General features: G+C 32.4%; 1 long non-coding RNA gene across 1 annotated transcript; it reads left to right on the forward strand.

The window, feature by feature from the left end:
• The first annotated feature begins 3,557 nt into the window (after positions 1–3,557).
• LOC104648858 (uncharacterized) lies at positions 3,558–10,869 on the forward strand. The gene is made up of 6 exons (XR_003247674.2): positions 3,558–5,360; positions 7,911–8,217; positions 8,503–9,066; positions 9,439–9,473; positions 9,878–10,053; positions 10,312–10,869. It is a non-coding gene; the product is annotated as an uncharacterized lncRNA (long non-coding RNA).
• Positions 10,870–11,872: the final 1,003 nt, after the last annotated feature.

Below are 11,872 nucleotides of genomic sequence, written 5' to 3' on the forward strand. Positions count from 1 at the left end.
TTAATGATCACCTAGATGGCTAAGGTAGGACAAAACCTCGATAATTATTCCGAAATTTAACTCTAAGAAATGATCGATACTTTGGCCCCGAATATGTTTTTTTAGAAATATTTGTCGGGATAGCCTAGGCGGGGGTTGGGGGTACGGATAGCGTAACAAATGATTGTTTTTTTTTTAAAAAAAAATTGAAGTATTTTCCAAAAATACTTTATTTTAGAAAAAAGTTGATGATGGTATTAGATCCCCATGAATGAGGAAAGGTATTTTCAACTAAGGTCTTAAAGTCCAGCCCGGTGATGAATCTTCTTCCACAGTACTAAAATTTCCCAAGTTAAATACTTTTGTTAGAATTTGATATATATACACATTTAAGTTGGGCAATATTGAAATGGGAAAGAGAATGCAAATTTTTGTTTTGTTTTAGGTTAAAAGAATACCTAGGATCTTCTTCTTGTTCTTAGAATTCAATAGAAAATTTTGTTTGTTTTGAGAATACAATAATGACTTGCCGTAGATGTCGTCAGGTTAGACACAATAGAAAAACATGTTCAAATTATCATATGTAAAAATAATGATTTCGTAATGTTAAATTTGTTATTATGTTGTTTTGAATGTTAGAAACACGTTTTGTTTTATTGAATGCAGTAGTTATCACTGACATTTATGGTATTCATATAATATTTCATACAGTTTTCAATCAATTGTCATATATATAATATTTGTTTATGTTACATATGTCAAAGTACAATATGACATTCATAATTCATAAAATATTTATACCTAATAAATATAAATTGAACGATACTGTCATTCATATAATCTTCAGGTTGTATTCATACAATGTTCATACACTATTCATACAATATTCATATATATCATTTGTAGCTGTTGCATATGTCAAAGTTCAGTATGTCATTCATAATTCATATGTCAATGTTTATCATCTTCCGTATTCATAACGTATTTGGCATGTAGGATTTTAACCTGCAATTTAATCACACAATGCTTCAGCCAAATGATCTATCAAACTTTCAAATGAGCATGTAAATGCAGTCAAATAATATTCCAATTGGATATGTTTCATCTTGTCAGATGAAAAATTCAATATATAGAGAGTGTCTATAGCACTGGGATTGTGGAAAAACAAAATTTCATACTATTAAAAAAAAAATTCATACACAAATGATACATGTTTCATACACATTTCATTCACTAAAAAAAATAAACTTCAGTCTTCATCTACGCTATACAGAACATACTGTTTCTTTCAAAAAAAATTTACTAACTGTATTACAGATAACACAGTTAACAAAAAAATTAACACTGTTTTAAATGTAAAAAACGATAAATCTAAATAAAACCAACAATTCATAATTTTAAGAAACAAATCATAACTAAAACTAACCCGAAGAATTTCACTTTCAATTATGTTTGATTAAAATTGACACAAAGTTATCCATTAGAACTGAAATATGCAGCTATGAAAATAATCTTGAATTTTTTCGGCGGGGAGGGGGGGGGATGAATTATATGTTGAATTTTTTTTTAAAATAATAGAGAAATTTAAGAATGAAGAATAATTGTAATGCTAATAATTCATCTGATTTTAATTTAACTCAATAAAAAGATAAACTCTTCAAATTCTCGGGCATGCAACATTCAATAAATACACTGTAAAAAACAACTTAATAAATGTTGTCACAATTCTTAATCATTAATAAATGGAGAGAGGTTGAGTGTATTGGGGGAAGATAAAAGAGTATTGATTGATATGTGGTGGGTAGTTATTGAGTAACCATATAATATGAAATTAATTAAGATCAAATCCCTAATTTTTAGATTTTGTTTTTAAAAAGGTAACTATATAATATGAAGTTTAATTAATATTTAATAAATAATAATTTATTATTTATATTAAAAACATTAAAATGTAATTGATCAATATATAATAATTTATTGTTTATATAAAAAATTTTAAAAGATAATTGATTAATCAGTAATAATTTAAAAGGTTTTGTTGATAAAAGGTAAGTGAATATAATTAAAATTAATTATTTGAACATAATAATTATTATTTAAATAATAAAATATTTTTTATTAATATATTATTAGTTAATATGCTATAACTTGATAATAATATGTTATAAATAGTTTATTTTTAAATATATATTTTTTAATTAATATATTATTAATTGATGTGCTATAAGATGATAATAATATGCTATAAGTAGTTTCTTTTTAAAGAGTATGATTACAAGTTGATATTTATCCTCTTAAATGTGTGTGGGATGTTAATTTCAAGAATTTGATTGAGTTATTTTAATAATAAAGAATAATAATTTTGTGGTTCTTATTTGTTATTTTTATATAACAAATTCTTTATTTTATTTTATAGACTTTGTAACGAGATATTAATATTAAAAAATTGAATAAATATTTTTTTTTTGCAACAAATCAATTGTAGGATTTTAGAATTTTAGGTTATAAACTTTGAATTATTATAAAGTTTTAGAGCTTTAGATTGTGAACTTTACAAATTTTGAATTATTGATGTGTCAATTTGAAGTTAGAGGTTCGTAGTTGATGTGTTTTTGAGTATAAGATGGATGTTTGAATGTCATGAATATATTGAGTTTTTTTTTTTTGGTAATTGAAGTGTTTTGAGTATAAATGTATTGTGTAAATGTTTTTGAGTTGGGAATTGATGAAATACTTTTGAAATTAGAGAAGTTAGATATGAACTTGCATTACAACTTAGAATTTACAATTAATTATAATTTGAATTCATTATTACATAGGATTTAGGAATATGAACTTGAAATCTTAGTGACCTTAATTAACTAAAACTCAATATTGAACTTTATTCGAAGTTGAATTTAATTTGAACTCAACTAAAACTTTAAAATACTTGAAATATTATTACCTTAATTAATTTAAATTTAATTAGAAATTTATTGAACTTAATTAATTTATAATAACTTGAACTTAATTAAAAATATAAACTTGAAATTTTGTTGACCTTTACTAATTTGAAGTTAATTTTGAACATAATTAGAACTTTAACTTAATTTCAGGTGTAGGATGATTTCATTGCACCCCTTAACTTGCATCACTTTAGTTTATTAACTTTTTTTTAGAAATGAATTTTGAAAGACTTTATAATAAGTCTTTAAATTGTAAGTAACGTATTTTCAAGGCTTGAACAGGTTTGTTAGTTTATATTTTGTGTAGCATATTTCTTGTAGGATTTACTTTTTTCAAAATCACTTTTTTTTGAAAAAAGTTAACGATGATACCAAAATTTCCACGTTAAATACTTTTGTTCGATACTGATATAAATGAAAATTTCCCATGTTAAATACTTTTGTTCGATTTTGATAACTATCAAAATTTCCACTTTAAATACTTTTATTCGAATTAAATAGCTACTACAATTTGTTAAATATTTTTATTCAAATTTGATAGCTACTAAAAATTCCACGCTAAACAATTTTGTTCAATTATGGTAACAATTTTTAATTTATATATATATATACACGTTTAAGTTGGGTAGTATTGGATTGAAAAAGAGAAGGCAAATTTTTGTTTAGTTTTAGGTTAAAAGAAAACCCTAGGATCTTCTTCTTCTTCTTAGAATTCAATAGAAAATTTTGTTTGTTTTGAGAATCTAATAATGGGGAAAAGTAGTCGTCATCCAATGGACAAGGAGATGATGAACAATTTGGTGAAGTATGTAATGGGGAAGCCATTTCCTGGTACGCATACTGTTATGGATGTCGATGATGTTTACGGAATCAGAATTTTCAGTCCATCACAAATCCTTGAATCTACAAAGGGCACAAATAACAACATACGATTGATGATCACTTTTCAGAATAGAGAAAACTGTAAAGTATTTGCTAGTAAAGAGGCACCCGGGTTTTGGAAATGCACACCCAAACGCAAGTCAATTTTTGATGCCAACAAGAGGCACATTGGCAACGTCAAAATTTCGTGGTACTGTTACTACAATGTCGATGATGGTAGAGACAAATCATCATCCAGATTGAGACAGAGTGAATGGCAGATTAGAGAATATTATCTTACATCCAAATATCTGCCCCAAAGCAAAGTGGAGAGGAAGAATGTCTTATTAACGATGATGATCAAGATCAAAGCTGCTGCTGCTAATAATGACAATGACAAGAAAATGCAAAAAATTATTCGTGACAAGCAGGAGATTATGCAATCTTTACAATGCCTTCAACTTTAGTGATTGAACAATAGATTAGAGCCAGTTTGCTTTTCAGTTTATGTTAATAAACATTTTCTTTTATCAATATTATCAGGTTCTAACTACTGTTTACTAAGTTTTTTTTTTCTTCTAAATTTCATAGTCTGATATAAGTTTTATTCTATTTACAACTTGTGTGTGAAAGTCAGTAAGATTTCTCATCTTTTGTGGTCTAATCTTTGCATCTGCTTGTTGCATATAAAAATGTTTTATTCTGTTCCTGAAACTCCTACGCCATTTAGCTAGTTTTAGAATTTGAAAACACAGAATTTGGGAGCTTAACAGCAGTATGTACCAAAAGCTGGTAGGATGACCACTGCTGATACTTTTTTGTTTGTTTATGTTAAAAAACATTACTAATCTATATTATCAGGTTGCAACTGCTGTTCAGTAAGTGTTTTGCCTAATTTTCCCCTTCTTATATAGTCTGATATAAGTTTTATTCTACTTACAAAGTAAGTAAGGTTTCTTAGTCTTTTGTGTATCTGGGATGGTCTAATCTCTCTCTTTTAAGCTTTGCATCTGCTTGATGCATATAAAAAATGTTTATTCTGGTTTCTGAAACTCTTACGCGATTTAGCTAGTTTTAGAATTTGGGAGCTTAACGGTATGTATGTACCAAAAGCTGGTAGGATGACCACTGCTGATACTTTATCTGTTTGGCTGATAATTCAAGGAGTTAAGACTATCAGTTGCTTGCAGAATCTGGTTCACCATTGTGTGTGGAGATGACCTGCCAGTCTAATGGTGAGAGTGAGAAAGTTTCATTGCCTCGTGATAGGAGTATTTTGGTGTATCCACAAACTTCAGTGAGTTACAGAGAAATGTGGTGTACCCACAAGCTGTACTTACAACTGGATGGATGCGCCAATGAATAGGGTCAAATGCGTGGTCCTTAAATTAATGGTTTCGTCCTCTGATACGAATGGACCAACAAATTTGTACACGTGAGTTACCAAATATTCAGGAGGAAATTGAGTCGTGTTTCCAACAACTTGCCCTACAGTAACTCAGGGGCTGAACATGGAACTCATTCCTTTGAACCAGCAGATGGCGACTGCTGGCTTTGCCGGAACACTTGCTTCAGGTACGTCTTCGGTACTTCTTCTATATTTAAATATTTGTGATGTTCTTTGTGATGTTCTTTTAGTTACTTGTTTCTTCAAGCTATCATGTGCAACTTTGTCTCTGCTAGAAGTGTTTCCATTGTCCAAAACCAAAAATATAACTTCTCGCTATTCACAATTGTAACTAATGTAATTATGGAAGAGACAAACATACTTATACTGTTTTGATAAAGGACAAATAGACGTTCTTTGCATTTTCCGCAATTTTGATTCCCTACTTATGATTATCTTTACTTCTGATATTGTGGGTGAAATAAGTTAATGAAGAATCGTGCTAGCTCTTTGAAGATCATGAAAGGAGGAAACCTGGGCCGCACTCTCTTGTGAAGCTTTATTCATGGTATCGTTATGGATACATTGTGGACTCTGTGATGGTGAATTTGTGTCTTGTACAGCAGTTTGCTGGGTCCTCCCACTCTTTTAAAGCTTTCAATAAAGCCTTCTTAGCTGTGGAAGCAGCAACCGGTCTATTGGAAAGTTCCTGCATAAGTTGTCGGAATCAAAATCAGAATCGAAATCTTGTTCTGAGAAAGGGTATGTTGCAGGGGAATCTGGCCCAGTTAATTAATCGGGTTTTAGAGAACACGGCCCAAGCCAAAATCGGTTTCAGACTACTATCCGGCCCTAGCTGAATGGTTCGATTTTTCAACGAAAGATGGGTTTGAAAACAGGTACCAAATTGTCTTGATAAGGTGGGGATGGTTCTGCCCCTTTCCCCAGGAAATTGCTCTGATTGACCGAGATCTCGTGTTCTTTCAAGAGTGATATGACACCATGCTAGTCGGACGGGAAGTAAGGCTTAGGTAGGGCGCCTAGTCGGAAAAGCCGTAATCAGGTTACCCGAGATAGAATAGGGCTCAGTGCAATAGTCAATCTAGTAAATATAATAAGAGAAGAATTAGCGTAAGAAAAGCCTAGCCTTTCCCTTACCGACGAGTGAGTACCCTTTTTTCTCTTTTTAGTTGAGTTGGTGTTCAATGTGCCCCGTGGGTACAAACAAGATTGAAAGGGTCAACAATCCCTTACTTTAGTAAGCAACATCAGTTCCCTTACTTGTTAAAGTAAGCAAGTCAACTCTCTTACTTGTTCTTGTAAGCTATTTCTTTCCCGTACTTTCACGAGAAAGCAAGCTATCGACCTTATCTTTGTTAGTTTTTCAAGATCAGTGAACCTACTCTAGTCTTTTATCTGCGGAGAGATGGTCGTTTACATGCTTACTTACTCTGGTCGGCCACCATAGTACTAAGATTGAAAGCCTGCTAGGCAGTCTACACAGAAGGGAAGTCACCAAACGTGGCACCCCCGAAGAGCGGGGATTTCGTGACATTTATGATTGGCTGTCTTGTATTTCTAATAAGTTGTTTAATAGTTGGCGTGTTGAATCGTATACATAATATGATGGGTTGGTTTAGATTGATCCTAACTCCCGGCTATTCACGGAACGTGAGAAGCAGATGATTAATCATCTGTTTCCGGAAGAAATCGAAGAATTTCTTGGGATTCCTACAAGATCCGTCTTTAAATTAGCACTACAGTACATGGTGCAGCTGTAAAAAAACTATACCTTCAGAATCAAGTCTGGGAAAATTGTGTTAACTGAACCAAATAAACACACTTGGTTAGGTCAGGATGATCTATTAGACATTATTTCTGTAATGATGCTGACCTTGTTAAATGGTAGGATAAAGAACCTTATATTCTTTCATCTGGCCTTTGGAAGTGAAAGTTGGTGAATGGTGTTTCTGCTGAAGCCAGGAGTGGAAGCAGTTGCAGTGTCTTTAGATGGTGTCCAAATGTGAATGATGTCAGCTGAAGGAGCAGAAGATGGAAGTATATAATCTACTTGTAGTAAAAATGGAGAAAAAAAAAATTAAGACCAGGGCCATACTCCAAATCTATGCTTAGCAGGAGCTTAGGAGCTTCTCAGGTCAACAACCTTTTGGATTTTTTTAATCTGATTTCAACATTTCATGTTTATGTTAAAAAGTATGTATTTTTGTTGACAATCCTCTCAAAATTATTCTTGACAAGCAGGAGATTATGCAATCTTTACAATGCCTTCAACTTTAGTGATTGAACAACAGATTAGAGCCAGTTTGCTTTTTAGTTTATGTTAATAAACATTTCTTTTATCAATATTATCAGGTTCTTACTGCTGTTTACTAAGTTTTTTTTTTCTTCTAAATTTCATAGTCTGATATTTTATTCTATTTAAAACTTGTGTGTGAAAGTAAGTAAGATTTCTCATCTGCTTGATGCATATAAAAAATGTTTTATTCTGTTTCTAAAACTCCTACGCGATTCAGCTAGTTTTAGAATTCGGGAGCCTAACGGTATGTACCAAAAGCTGGTAGGATGACCACTGCTGATACTTTTATATTATCTATTTGGCTGACTGATTTAAGGAGTTTAAACTATCAGTTGCTTGCAAAATCTGGTTCATCATTGTGTGTGGAGATGAGTTGCCAGTCTAATGGTTAGAGTGAGAAAGTTTTATCGCCTCGTGACAGGAGTATTTTGGTGTATACACAAGCTTCAGCGAGTTACAGAGAAATGTGGTGTACCCACAAAATGTACTTGCAGCTGGATGGATGCATGTCAATGAATAGGGTCAAATGTGTGGTCCTTACATTAATGGTTTCGTCCTCTGATGCGAATGGACCAACGAATATGTACTCGGGAGTTACCAAAGATTCAGGAGGAAATTGAGTCGAGTTGCCAACAACTTGCCCTACAGTAACTCAGGGGCTGAACACGGAACTCATTCCTTGAACCAGCAGATGGCGACTGCTGGCTTTGCCGGAACACCTGCTTCGTGTACGTCTTCGGTACTTCTTCTATATTTAAGGATTTGTGATGTTCTTTGTGATATTCTTTTAGTTACTTGTTTCTTCAAGCTATCATGTGCAACTTTATCTCTGCTAGAAGTGTTTCCATTGTCCAAAACCAAAAATATAACTTCTCGCTATTCACAATTGTAACTAATGTAATTATGGAAGAGACAAACATACTTATACTGTTTTGATAAAGGACAAATAGACCTTCTTTGCATTTTCCGCAATTTTGATTCCCTACTTATGATTATCTTTACTTTTGATATAGTGGGTGAAATAGGTTAATGAAGAATCGTGCTAGCTCTTTGAAGATCATGAAGGGAGGAAACCTGGGCCGCACTCTCTTGTGGAGCTTTATTCATGGTATCGTTATGGATACATTGTGGACTCTGTGATGGTGAATTTGTGTCTTGTACAGCAGTTTGCTGGGTCTTTAAATTAGCACTACAGTACATGGTGCAGCTGTAAAAGACTATACCTTCAGAATCAAGTCTGGGAAAATTGTGTTAACTGAACCAAATAAACACACTTGGTTAGGTCAGGATGATCTATTAGACGTTATTTCTGTAATGATGCTGACCTTGTTAAATGGTAGGATAAAGAACCTTATATTCTTTCATCTGGCCTTTGGAAGTGAAAGTTGGTGAAAGGTGTTTCTGCTGAAGCCAGGAGTGGAAGCAGTTGCAGTGTCTTTAGATGGTGTCCAAATGTGAATGATGTCAGCTGAAGGGCAGAAGATGGAAGTGTATAATCTACTTGTAGTTAAAATGGAGAGAAAAAAAATTAAGACCAGGGCCATACTCCAAATCTATGCTTAGCAGGAGCTTCTCAGGTCAACAACCTTTTGGATTTTTTTAATCTGATTTCAACATTTCATGTGTATGTTAAACAGTATGTATTTTTGTTGACAATCCTCTCAAAATTATTCTTGATAAATAATTTTCAAATTGAAACCTGGAAGGTTTTAATTATTGTTTTGGTAAGTGAGATGGGCATTCTCAATAACACACTGTAGTGCATGTCGCATGATGCTCTTTAAAGAAGTGTAGGAACGCTGTGCCCTGTTGACGTGGACTCTCCAAGTAGTCAAAGTTTGTTGTGATTGTTGCTTGCTTTAGATGGTCTGGAATAGTTTTAATTTTTATCAGTAAGAGTTTAGGTTTGAATTGGTTAATAGAGCCTAACCCAGTGTTTGCATTTGCAGTTTGGGATGCTTTGTCGGGAACTGAGAGCAGAAAGGTGGAATGCTTGCTATTTTTTTTCTTCTGAATTTATTGATTAGTGTCTTTTAGATTCCTTTTTATTTATTTATGAGTTCCATATCTACGGATTCTTTTTTCTAGTGAAAGAGGGTTAGGTAATTAGTTGAAACTTGAAGCTTCTAATTTATGTCATATTTTCAAGTCATTGTCGGGGAGATCTTCTGTCCATATTTTTGCAGTAGAAGTTCTAGTTATTCAATTAGGACAGCAATATTTTGTTTAAGCAATACAAATATGCCGGACTGGCCATGATATTGGAACTTAAATCGAATCTCTTATTCTTAGTCCGAGTCTTTTCTATGTTTTCTCTCTGCTCTGCCATATATATTATGCACCATTTGGTTGTGATTCCTGTGGGATCCTTACATTCACCTGATGCAGGGATGAATCACTGCTCTGCGTAGGGCTAGCGCTGAATGATAAGTTGCAGCTTGTATTGGCCAAGCACGAATCTGTTGCTTCCGGAACTTCTGTTCAAGTAGAAAAACCAAAATCCGAACCACATCAATTGATGCTCTGCTTATTGAGACCGGAGGCCGCAAACAATCAGACCAAGGGTAAATAACTATTCTCTGTCTCATTCTCTAACTTGACCTCCTCTCAAGGTTCAAAAGTCCTGTGGTACTTCAAGATTGATGGAAATATTGCGATGCAGAATTTTCCTAGTCAGCGCTAGGTGATTGTACTTTGAATAAGCTATCCCTTCCCCTTCCCTCCAAGAAAAGGGGAAATCCTGAGTATTGTTTTTCATTTTTGAGTCTTCAAATGTGACACAATCTTTTTCATATAAATCGCTTGGTGTGTGTGTTTTTCAGATCTACATCAAATGCTAGGCTAGGGACACAGTTGCTTCTTCCTGCTCCTCCTTCAGCTAGCATTCCATCAACAACAATAAAAGTTGATCTCCTGAGTGGAGATGGATGATTCAGCTCACCTACAACTGAGAATATCCTTGCCCTTGTTTCTGTTGGTGGAGAACCTCAGCCTGCAAGTCCTGTTTCACACCACAATGCCCATGCTCTTGTTGACATGGTTTCATCACCCAGCAACTCACAATCTCCACATTCATCTGGGCAGACACATGCTTCATTCCCTCAATTTCGACAACAGCTCTAACACGGCCTGGAACGATTTGTTGAAGTATGGGGAAAAGTAATGGTGATCAAATGGACAAGGAGATGATGAACAATTTGTTTAAGTACGTAATAGGCAACCCTTTTCCTTGTAAGCTTACTATTATGGTTGCGAGCCCATCCCAAATCCTTGAATATACGAAGGGGACAAACAACATTACACGATTGTGGCTGCTCTCATTCTCTGTTTATTAGATAGTTTAATTAATCAAATGAAAAATATATTATTTTCTTTGATTATATGCATTCACCTCAATACATCATGATACAACACATGTTTTCTTCTTGATGGGAATACGTGGTTAACTTAACTATTGATGAACAAATCACGCTCAAACATTTTATTGAAATTTGAATCGAAACATGACTTAGTCACAATATCCAAATGAATTTTAAATGATTGATTATATATTAAGCCTTTTTAATAAATATTTATATAGTCAATTTGGTTTCTATTTTAATTATTTTTAATTTTTTTCTGAAAATCAAATTCAACATTCATTGTTTTTAAAATTAAAATTAAACTAAACAAAATAAGTACTCTCTCAATCCCGTTTTATGTGGCACCTCCTCTTTTAGTTAGTCCTAGAAAGAATATAATCTTAATGTAACTAGAAATAATTAATTAAAAATTCTCTTTTATCTTTAATAAAATGATTAATTACATAAATATCTAAGGATTGCTTAAAACGATAAATTTCAAAAATTTCATTTTTTAAAAAATATCGTATCAAGTTAAAAAGTGTCATATAAAATAAATCAAAATAAATAATGAAAACCCACTTGATGTATCAAAGAAATGTCATTATTTAATTTGAGCCGAAAAACATATTTTTTCCAAGGCTTAACAAATATCAAAGTCATATGATGAGTCTTTTAATGATTTGTAGATCTTATACCATAAATCATATATTATTATAAGTGAAAAGCTCCTAATTTGAAAATTAAATTTTCATTCCATCCTTATTTTATTCCTAAACTAAATTAAATATTATTATATAATTAATTTAATATTAAATAATAATTTTATTTAAATTCATGGATCTAGACAGAATGATTCAGCTTTTTTGGGATATTAAATTTTATATCTCAACATTTTTCTACTCGATGGCGTAGACAAAAAATTTGTGAAGCATGTCCGAAGTAAAGCCAAAATAGGGAAAAAAACAGTAACCATGGGGATTTGAACTATAGTGCCAAACAAACTTTTGCATACTATTGTTACTAAGCTAGTTAGAGTAAT

Source organism: Solanum lycopersicum, chromosome 8 (genome assembly GCF_036512215.1).
Source record: "Solanum lycopersicum chromosome 8, SLM_r2.1".
NCBI lineage: Eukaryota > Viridiplantae > Streptophyta > Magnoliopsida > Solanales > Solanaceae > Solanum > Solanum lycopersicum.